Genomic DNA, 11,598 nt, shown 5'->3' with positions numbered 1-11,598 from the left:
CTTCTTTTTCTTGTCTAATTGCTCTGGCTAGGACTTCCAGTACTATATTGAATAGGTAGGGAAAGAGTGGACAGCCTTGTCTAGTCCCTGATCTTAGTGGGATTGCTTCAAGTTTTTCTCCATTTAGTTTGATGTTGGCTACTGGTTTGCTGTATATTGCTTTAACTACGTTTAGGTATGGGCCTTGAATTACTGATCTTTCCAAGACTTTTACCATGAAGGGATATTGAATTTTGTCAAAAGCTTTCTCAGTGTCTAGTGAGATGGTCGTGTGGTTTTTTTCTTTGAGTTTGTTTATATAGTGGATTACATTGATGGATTTCTGAATATTGAACTATCCCTGCATTCCTGGGATAAAGCCCACTTGATCATAATGGATGATTGTTTTGATGTGTTCTTCTATTCAGTTTGCTAGAATTTTATTGACTATTTTTGCATCAATATTCATAAGGGAGATTGGTCTGAAGTTCTCTTTCTTTGTTGGGTCTTTGTGAGGTTTAGATATGAATGTGATTGTAGCTTCATAGAACGAATTGGGTAGTGTTCCTTCTGTTTCTATTTTGTGGAATAGTTTGAAGAGAATTGGTCGTCTTTGAAGGTCTAATAGAATTCTGCACTACAACCATCTGGTCTTGGGCTTTTTTTTGGTGGGGAGACTTTTAATGACTGCTGCTATTTCCTGAGGGGTTATGGGACTATTTAGATGGTTTATCTGCTCCTGGTTTAACTTCGGTACCTGGTATCTGTCTAGGAAATTGTCCATTTCATCCAGGTTTTCCAGTTTTGTTGAGTATAGGCCTTTGTAGTAGGATCTGATGATTTTTTTAATTTCCTCAGTTTCTGTTGTTATATCTCCCTTTTCAGTTCTGATTTTATTAATTTGGATACTGTCTCTGTGTCCTCTGGTTAATCTGGCTAAGAGTTTATCTATCTTATTGACTTTCTCAAAGAACCAACTCCTGGTTTTGTTGATATTTTGTATAGTTCTTTTTGTTTCTACTTGGTTGATTTCAGCCCTGAGTTTGATTATTTCATGCTTTCTACTCCTCTTGGGTGTATTTGCTTCTTTTTGTTCTAGAGCTTTCAGGTGTGCTGTCCAGTTGTTAATGTATACTCTCTCCAGTTTCTTTTTGTAGGCACTTAGAGCTATGAGTTTTCCTCTTAGCACTGCTTTCATGGAGTCCCACAAGTTTTGATATGATGTGTCCTCATTTTCATTAAATTCTAAAAAGTCTTTAATTTCTTTCTTTATTCCTTCCTTGACTCAGTCATCATTGAGTAGAGCATTGTTCAATTTCCACATGCGTGTGGGTTTTCCATTGGTTTTGTCATTATTAAAGACTAGCCTTAGTCTGTGGTGATCTGATAGGATGCAAGGGATTATTTCAATCTTTTTATATCTGTTGAGACCTGTTTTGTGACCAATTATATGGTCTATTTTGGAGAAGGTACCATGAGGTGCTGAGAAAAAGGTATATTCTTTTGTTTTAGGATGAAATTATCTATAGATATTTGTTAAATCCATTTGATTCATAACTTCTGTTAATATCAGTGTGTCTTTGTTTAGTTTCTGTTTCCATGATCTGTCCATTGCAGAGAGCAGGGTGTTAAAATCCCCCACTATTATTGTGTGAGGTGCAATGTGTGCTTTGAGCTTTAGTAAAGTTTCTTTTATGTATGTTGTTGCCCTTGGATTTGGAGCATAGATGTTCAGAATTGAGAGTTCATCTTGGTAGATTTTTCTTTTCATGAGTATGAAGCGTCCTTCCTTATCTTTTTTGATTACTTTAGGTTGAAAGTTGATTTTATTTGATATTAGAATGGCTACTCCAGCTTGTTTCTTGGGACCATTGGCTTGGAAAATTGTTTTCCATCCTTTTTTTTTTTTTTTTTTTTTTTTTTTTGAGGTAGTGTCTGTCTTTGTCACTGAGGTACATTTCCTGTATGGAGCAAAATTCTGGACTCTGTTTATGTATCCAGTCTGATAGTCTACATCTTTTTATTGGGGAATTGAGTCCGTTTATGTTAAGAGATATTAAGGAAAAATGATTGTGGCTTCTTGCTATTTTTGTTATTAGAGGTAGAATTATGTTTGTATAGCTATCTTCTTTTGGGGTTGTTGGAAGATTACTTCCTTGCCTTTTCTGGGTTGTAGTTTCCTTCCTTGTGTTGGCATTTTCCATCAATTATCCTTTGAAGTGTTGGGTTTGTGGAAAGATATTGTGCAAATTTGGCTTTGTCATGTAATATCTTGGTTTCTCCGTCTATAGTGATTGAGAGTTTTGCTGGGTATAGTAGTCTGGGCTGGCATTTGTGTTCTCTTAGGCTCTGTATGATATCAGTCCAGGATCGTCTGGCTTTTATAGTCTCTGGTGAGAAGTCTGGTGTAATTCTTATAGGTCTACCTTTATATGTTACTTGACATTTTTCCCTTCCTGCTTTTAGTATTTTTTCTTTGTTTTGTGCATTTGATGTTTTGATTATTATGTGATGGGAGTTATTTCTTTCCTGATCTGGTCTGTTTTGAGTTCTGTAGGTTTGTTGTATGTTTATGGGCATGTCTTTCTTTAGTTAGGGAAGTTTTCCTCTATAACTTTGTTGAAGATATTTACTGGCCATTTAAGTTGGGAATCTTCACTCTCATCTATACTTATTATCCTTAGGTTTGGTCTTCTCATTGTGTCTTAGATTTCCTGGATGTTTTGGGTTAGGAGCTTTTTTGAATTTTGCATTTTCTTTGACAGTTGTGTCAATATTTTCCATGGTATCTTCTGCACCTGAGATTCTCTCTTCTATCTCTTGTATTCTGTTGGTGATGCTTGCATCTATGACTCCTGATCTCTTTCATAGGTTTTCTATTTCCAGGGTAGTCTCCCTTTGAGATTTCTATATTGTTTCTATTTCTATTTTTAGATCCTGGATGGTTTTGTTCAATTCCTTCACCTGTTTGGTTGTGTTTTCTTGCAATTCTTTAAGAGATTTTTGTGTTTCCTCTTTAAGTGCTTCTACCTTTTTACCTGTGTTCTCCTGTACTTCTTTAAGGAAGTTACTTATGTCCTTCTTAAAATCCTCTATCATCATCATGAGAAGTGATCTTAATTCTGAATCCTGCTTTTCCTGTGTGATGGGGTGTCCAGGGCTTGCTATGGTGGGAGAACTGACTTCTGATGATGCCAAGTAACTTTGGTTTCTGTTGCTTGTGTTCTTGTGCTTGCCTTTAGCCATCTGTTTAACTCTAGTGTTACCTGTGCTCACTGTGTCTGACCTGAGTCTGTTTTTCCAGTTACCTTGCTTGTGTCAGAACTCTTCAGATTCCAGATGTCTCTGTGTTCCTGTGATCTTAAGCTCCTGGGTGGAAGAACTCCTGGGACTCAGGCTGCCTCTGTGATCCTGAAATCTTGCTGCTCTGAGTGCAGCAGCTCCTCTAGGATGGCTCAGGATAAGGAGTCTCCACAGGAGCAGACCAGCTAGCTTTCTCTTTTCAGTGGATTCTAAAGATAACAGTTAAGAACCTGGGAGGCTCATATCAAAATCAAACATTTAACAACTCCATGTTCAAATTGACATATCCATTGGAGCATTTAGAGGTAGACATTTTACACACAGATTTACTGGTATCAGTGTACATACACTTGAAGATGAAAGGACACTGGCTAATTAGAAAGGAAGTTGCAAAGAGATGGCAATCTCTTTCATTGGAATCAATAAGAAATGAGTCTTTTAGAACTTTCCATTGCAACGTAAACATATCTGCTCTGCACTGAAATATCCCCATTTGAGTTTTCACAGTAAGAAAAACAAACGGCCTGTAATTATGCTATTGAAAGTATACATTTTTATTCTGTAAGTATAAACTTAAATGTATGTTTGTGTGTGTGCTCATTCTTGTGTGTGTGTGTGTATGTGTGTGTGTGTGTTTGTGCATGTGTGTATACGTGAGTGTAGTTGTAATGATGTATGATGTAAAGTAATAACACTGAATGTAAGAATAGAAAATATTCTGAGTAAATTGAATGATGTAATACAAGAAAACATATGAAGGACATAATGAGAACTTAAAAGTTTCAGAAATACTAATAACTGTGAACTGTTAAATATAAAAGAAATGAAACATACAAGGAGAAGGTGATTTTTTTCTTATATAATAAAAGGTAAACTTATGGTGAAAAGCAAAATTAAGACAGTTGGTTTTTTACTTTTATGCTGGGTGGGGATTCTTGGTTATACAGCTGTCTGAGAACCTATGCCCCTATAGGTAACTTAATAAATTCACAAGGTCTGTCTTCAGTGCTCTAATAGTGGTGAATAATCCAAACTATACATACTGAGAAGTGTGCTTTACTGATCTGTAAGGCACTTCTCTGTGCATCTAATTAAATAAGCAAGTTAACTTTCCCTGTTATCTTTCCTTTTAATTATGTCAGGAATTTTAAGATCAATGCAAAATTCATGTATATGTTTGCTGGCAATCATTTTTTTCTAATAAAAATCCACATGTAGTCAGGAAAATGTTAAGATATATTTAGCAGTTCATTAGTAATAATTTTTATTTAACAGTATTTATTTAACTTTTAACATATCCTGAGATTTTTCATTTCTTTCCACTACCAATTAGACACTTTATTCTTATTCCTGGGACATAGTCATATTCCACATTGTAATATTCTATGTATCCAATCTCAGTATCCTATTGATTCTGTCTCGGTGCTACATCTCAATGAATAGATCATGAGAATTTTTACTGACTGATTTATTTCCAGCCCTGGTTTATCAAAACTTTCCAAATTCTGCTACTCATTTTATTAACCATTGACTAAGAAGAAATATCTGTATCAAAGTTACAAGATGGCAACATGAACACCTAGAAGAGACAACTAAGGGAGTAGTCATCATTCTATATATAATGGCAAAACACAAAAATTATGTCTGAGACATTTTATTTAGGGTTTATTTATATAGTAATTGGCATTATCTAATTTAAAATTACACTGGTTTATTTAGTTTAAAAATGTATCTTGCCATGAAATAAGGAAACTATATAAGGAAAAATCATCTGAAACTTATGTGCTTATCTAGAAGGTTTTACTTCAAGGAAAAATCATGTTTCATATATCTACATGTATATATGCATGTATAATTGCATATTTCCTATATTACAATAATATATACATATATTGCCCACATACATAAATATATATTCTGGACCATATTATTTTACTTCTTCATCATATTTTACAGTATGCAAGTATTTATAGACAATTTTTTATTTTAAAGGATTTATTTTTATTGGATATTTTATTTATTTACATTTCAGATGTTATTAAATTTCCCCATTCTCCCCCCAGATACCCTTTATCCAATCTCCCTTCCTCCTGCTTCTATGAGGGTGTGTCCCTACCCACCCACCCACTCCCACCTCACTGCCCTCAAATTTCTCCACACTGGAGCATCCAGCCTTCACAAGACCAAGGGATTCCTCTCCCACCTATGTTCTACAAGGCCATCCTCCCTTACATATACAGCTGGAGCCATGGGTCCCTCCCTGTGTGCTCCCAGATTGGTTGTTTAGATCCTGGGAGTTCTGGTTGGTTGGTATTTTTGCTCTCCCCATGAGGCCACAAACCTCTTCAGCTCCTTCAGTCTTCTCTCTAACTTCTCCATTGGGAATCCTGTGATCAGTTCAATGGTTAGCTGTGAGCATCCACCTCTTTCTGCATATGTCAGGCTCTGGCAGAGCCTCTAAGGAGACAGCTGTATCAGACTCCTGTCAGCATGCACTTCCCAGCACCCACAACAGCATCTGCCTTTGGTGACTGCACATGGGATGGATACTCAGGTGGGGCAGTCTCCAGAGGGCCCCTCCTCCAGTTTCTGTTCCACATTTTGTCTCCAATTTGTTGCCATGAGTATTTTGTTATTCTTTTTAAGAAGGACGGAAGAACCCGCAATTTGGTCTTCCTTCTTCATAAACTTCATGCGGTCTATGAGTTATATCTTGGGTACTGAGAGCTTTTGGGCTAATATCCACTTATCAGTGAGTGCATACCATGTGTGTTCTTTTGTGATTGGGTTTCCTCACTCAGGATAATATTTTCTAGTTCCATCCATCTGACTAAGAATTTCATGAAATCATTGTTTTTAATAGCTGAGTAATACTCCATTGTGTAAATGTGTCTCTCCCTATCTATTTAATGTAATACTTGAAGTCCTAGCCAGAGCAATTAGACAACAACAACAACAAAAAAGTTAAAGTAATACAAATAGGAAAGGAAGAAGTCAAAATATCACTATTTGCAGATGATATGATAGTATACTTAAGTGACCCCAAAACTTCCACCAGAGAACTCCTAAACCTGATAAACAACTTCAGCAAAGTGGCAGGATATAAAATTAATTCAAACAAATCAGTATCCTTCTACTATTCAAAAGATAAACAGGCTGAGAAGGAAATTATGGAATGTAAATCGATCCATTCTTACCTTCTTGTACAAAGCTCAAGTCCAAGTGGATAAAGGATCCTTGCATAAAACGAGATACACTAATACTAATAAAAAAAAAAAAGTGGGGAAGAGCTTCTATGGCCATCAGTCACATAGGAACAGTGCCTCAGGCTCTCCCACACGTAGATGAGTTATCTGCAAGCTCTCAGACCGAGCCAATAAGGGTTATCTTCTGTTAGACACTAATCCACCCCACAATTGTATATAAGAACCTTATTTGGGAGAAGTAAAGGTGTGTGAGAATCATCCCACTGTCCAAGAGTTTTTGTTGCAAGAGCTGTAACACTTGGGACAAGATCTGCTCTCCTGAAGCACCTTCAGGACCATCCCCTCCTTGCTAGCTAGCAGGCTTCTCACTGGCCCAGCCTGGACCAGCTCAGCACAGAGAGACAGGTGCAGCACCTGGGAGTAACTGGGTGGCAACAGCAGAGACAGTGGAGGCGATTCCCCTCCCTTCTCAAACTCTATCCCCTTGGCCCAGACCCCCACACCTGGCTGGGCCAGAGATTTTTGTGGAAATACCTCCAGAACAGGGACCCACAAAACACTCTTCCATTGTTGGTGGGATTCCAAGCTGATACAACCACTCTGGAAATCAGGCTGGCAGTTCCTCAGAAAATTGGAGATAGCATTACCTGAGGACCCAGCTTTACCACTCCTGGGCATATACCCAAAAGATCCTCCAACATATAACAATGACTAATGCTCCTCTATGTTCACAGCAGCCTTATTTTTAGTAGCCAGAAGGTGGGAAGGATCCAGATGTCCTTCAACAGAGGAATGGTTACAGAAAATGTGGATTTATTTAATTTTTAGTTACCTGTATGAATGTGTCATTGTTACCAACCCTTGAGTGCAGTGCCCACTGCACTGGGAAGAGGGCATCAGATTCCCTGGAGCAGGCAGTTGTGAGCTGCTCGATGTGGGTCCTAAGAAAAAAACTGATCATTAAAGAAAGCAAAAATAATTATTTCTAAAATAATAGCATTCTTTTCTTAAAGAGAAGTAACCCTTTATTTTCACCTTTCTCAAAGTAAGCTGGCTGACTCTGCTGCTTTGGGGGAATTATATCCTCATCTGATTCATCTGACTCTTCCTTAGCTTCAGCCCTGGCTGGGCCTGCAGAGGCAGCTCGAGCAGCAGTGGTGGCAGCAGCCACAAATGCAGATGGATCATCCAGGTAGGTCTTGACCTTTTCAGCAAGTGGGGATATGTACTCAGTCTCTTCAGACAAAGCCAGGACCTGCTTGTATCCATTGATGATGGAGTGCGGCACTGAGGCAACAGTCAGGTACCAATCTGCAGACAGACGCTAGCCCCATTGCGGACCTTCTCTAGGAAGTGAGAGTGCAGGGTCTGCTCTGTGATGTCCAGCACTTTAGGGTTATAAATCCTGCTGCTGTCAAACACCTCCTGGATGATCAGCCCAAAGGAGAAGGGGGAGATGTTCAGTGTGTTCAGCAGTGTGGCTTCACTGGCTCCTACATTGTCTCCAATTTTTAACAGCTTCACATCACACAGAATTTCAGTAGTACCTCTGGGGATTTTAGTGGTGATGCCTAAAGCTTAGTAGAAAGAGGTCTTTTCAGGCCCCAGTCCAGTGTTTTGAGCTGGCACAGTGACCTCACATGGGGCAATGGCACCAGCTTGAGCAGCCACTGGCACCTTATTGGCAAGCAGTATGTCTCTGATCTCAGTGAGGTCCTTGTTGAACACAAAGCCCATTTTTCCCAGAATGTGAAGCATCAGTGTGTGCAGAGCTGAGTTGTTTTCCAGATGCCCCCTGATGGCCTTTCTCATCAAGGTGTTCTTGCCCCTCAGCACCACAGCCTTCCCTCAAAGGGACATCCAGATCTGCTGCAGCTGCCAGAGCCCACATTGTCTGCTCCTACAATGAAATATTTTGGGTAATCATCCAAAAGTTGGACGATCTTAAGGAAGTGTTTGGACTTCCAGGTTGCCCTGTCTTCCCTGGGCATCACAGCATTGCTTCAGGGATTGATTGACACGCAGAGTTTAAAGATGATGTCACTCTGGTGTGGACATCTGGCAAGAGAAGAATTGTATTCTTGCTGAGTAGTTTTTTAAAATATCTAGTATTCTTAAGAAACTTTTAAGGATATGATACATCAACACTTATGTTTCTGTTTAATTCATGATCAGCTGCAAATGTACTGAGATGACTAAAGAAATGTTAAACTAAAAAAAAACAACAACACATGTTTCTGTGCAAGGAGCTTCCTGTGCGACTGGATAACACCATGAGAGAGGTTACTCTTTTGCCAGATAACTTGTTGAACCGCCCTGCAGTTGGATAAGTTTAGAGTTGGTACATGAAGAGCTTCCTTGAACTTTTAGAATATGAAAACAAGAGCCCAGAAGACCCATGAGCTTTGGATAACTTTCTCCACGTTCTGATAAATATCAGAAACAGACACAATGATGTTGTCCCTACAATGGCCCAAGGTATGATTGAATACAAGGAAAAGTTCGGGTTTGATCCATTCATTAGCAGTAACATTCAATATTTCCTGGATCGGTTTTATATCAACTGCATTTCTTTCCACATGATTATTAACCAGCACACACTTCTGTTTGGTGGTGACACTAACCCTGCTCATCTGAAACATATAGGGAGTATCGATCCCACCTGTAATGTAGCTGATGTAGTGAAAGATGCGTATGAAACAGCCAAGATGCTTTGTGAACAGTATTACCTGGTAGCTCCAGAGCTGGAAGTTGAAGAATTCAATGCCAAAGCACCAAACAAACCTATTCAGGTAGTTTATGTTCCATCACATCTGTTTCACATGCTATGTGAGTTGTTCAAGAACTCAATGAAAGCAACAGTTGAACTATATGAAGATAAAAATGAAGGCTACCCAGCTGTTAAAACTCTCATTACTCTGGGTAAAGAGGACTTGTCCATTAAGATAAGTGTCCTAGGCGGTGGAGTTCCAATTCGAAAAAATAGACCACCTTTTAAACTACATGTACTCAACTGTTCCTCTTCCCAGCCTGGAGCCTATAAGAGCTGCACCCTTGGCTGGATTTGGTTATAGCTTGCCAATTTCTTGACTGTATGCAAGATATTTTCAGGGAGATCTAAAACTTTATTCCATGGAAGGAGTGGGCACTGATGCAGTCATTTATTTGAAGGCCCTTTCAAGTGAATCCTTTGAGAGGCTGCTGGTTTTCAATAAGTCTGCATGGCGCCATTACAAGACCATTCCTGAAGCTGATGACTGGAGCAATCCCAGCAGTGAACCAAGGGATGCATCAAAATACAAGGCTAACAGGACAAGGTCAAGAGTAATAGAACTTTCTAGAAAGCTGAGTGCTGTGGTCATCTCTGAGGAAAGATTACTTTCTCCAAGTCAACCAGAGACCCGTATTTCTACCAACTCTTAGTCGTGGCACTATTGTTATCCCAATGCTAGTTGCTTCCATTATTGGCTCAGTATGTCCATGGAGCCATTCCCACAGTTATTCCCATTGTATCTTCCACTAAAGTTGTAGCTTGAGCAATTAAAAAAAAGAAAAAAGAAAAAAAAGAGAAAAAGAAAACTGAACTCAGGTCTTCTGCGAAAACATTCATGCTCTTCACTGCCAAGACATCTCCCCAGCCCCTGCACATTTTTCAAGAAACAAAATACTAACAAAAGAAGAAAGATAAAGTGAAAAAATATCAAAATATTGAGAAAATTTGCTTCTACTAGAGAAAGGAATCATAAAGTGTGCAGAGACATAGTGATGTTTTAAGCCCTCTTTTAGGTGTTTCAATATTGTCATATTTTTTCTTAAAAGATAATTTGTGGAGATATTTAATAGTCATCTGTTAATAAATACATGATAAATAAATATTGCAAGTGCAATATGTCAGATTTCATTGATGAAATTATATCTAAGATTATATTAAATCAGGAATCACAGGGAGAGTAAATTCAGTGATGTCTTAAATGCTTTAAAGCATTCTCAAAGGAATTTTTCACAAGGTATCAAGTAGATTTCACTGAACACTTATTTATAAGAAACACATCTTTTGTCTTTATTTTATCATATGTAAACATATGTTAAACAGAATTAGAATTCATCAAGTTCACAATATACCCTTCTACAAGGGACAATAATTGGCAGCAAACATATTGCTCTGTAAAATTCACAAACTTTAGGTATAAGTGTGTATTTGTACCTACACATTTCTAGATGAGTAATCTCACTAATAATTCAGTATGAACTGGTTAGCTATATCTGTAACAACAGCATAAACTAATGGTGCATTTTCATGATTAAGCTTATTTTAAGAAAGAGCCATTTATCTATATCAAATGAAAAATAAATAATACTTCTTATATTGAAATTTTAGTTACATGTCTCATGTATTTCCAAGCTCAAAATTATTGTTATAAATCATGAGCATTAGTTTTAAATTAAGTGGAAAATTTTAGAAACTTTAAGGGGACAGATTGCTTGTTTTTATTTGTGCTAGAGCAACTAATTTCTCTTCATTTATAGTGGAACAAAGTGAATATCAAAGTAAATAAATGCATTTGTTCTCATTTAGGTCTTAATTTGTTTTTAGAACAGGAGAATACTGTTGGCATATATTTTCATATGATTTAAATATTACTTCCACTTTTAAGTACCATTTTACACTTATACTTTGTGAGGGGACATCAGTTTGTTGAGCATTTTTCTCCCTGACAACAATGTAGCTTCTAAAGAAACAGCTCAGTTTCTTGGGCCACATAGACACATCTTTTGTATACCAATGCCTTTGCAGTGATCTGAACATGTCAAACATGCTCACACTGAGAAATGCACTGTGTGTGTAGCTAAGAGCTCATAAATAAAAATGTATGTAGAGCTGGAGATATGGCTCAGCACTTACTAACTCTTGCTGCTCTTCCAGAGGATTGGCGTTCGTTTCCCAGAGCCCACATCAGACGGCTCACAATGGCCAGTAACTGACTCCAAGGAATGTGATGCTTTCTTCACGACTTTGTGACCATGACACACTCATGACATCCATTTATGTATACACAAACAGAGCATACATAAAAATAAATATTTTTTGAAAAGAAATGGAGGCAAATAA

General features: G+C 37.9%; 2 pseudogenes; one reads left to right on the top strand and one right to left on the bottom strand.

Annotated features, from left to right (window-relative positions):
* Positions 1–7,473: 7,473 nt before the first annotated feature.
* Positions 7,474–8,479, bottom strand: LOC114640274 (annotated as a pseudogene).
* A 240-nt stretch (positions 8,480–8,719) lies between these two features.
* On the top strand, positions 8,720–9,829 carry LOC114640297 (annotated as a pseudogene).
* The last annotated feature ends 1,769 nt before the right edge of the window (positions 9,830–11,598 follow it).

The sequence above is a fragment of the Grammomys surdaster genome, unplaced genomic scaffold, assembly GCF_004785775.1.
Source record: "Grammomys surdaster isolate TR1022 unplaced genomic scaffold, NIH_TR_1.0 125801, whole genome shotgun sequence".
NCBI classification, from domain to species: Eukaryota; Metazoa; Chordata; class Mammalia; order Rodentia; family Muridae; genus Grammomys; species Grammomys surdaster.
This window is presented reverse-complemented; position numbering and strand designations above follow the sequence as displayed.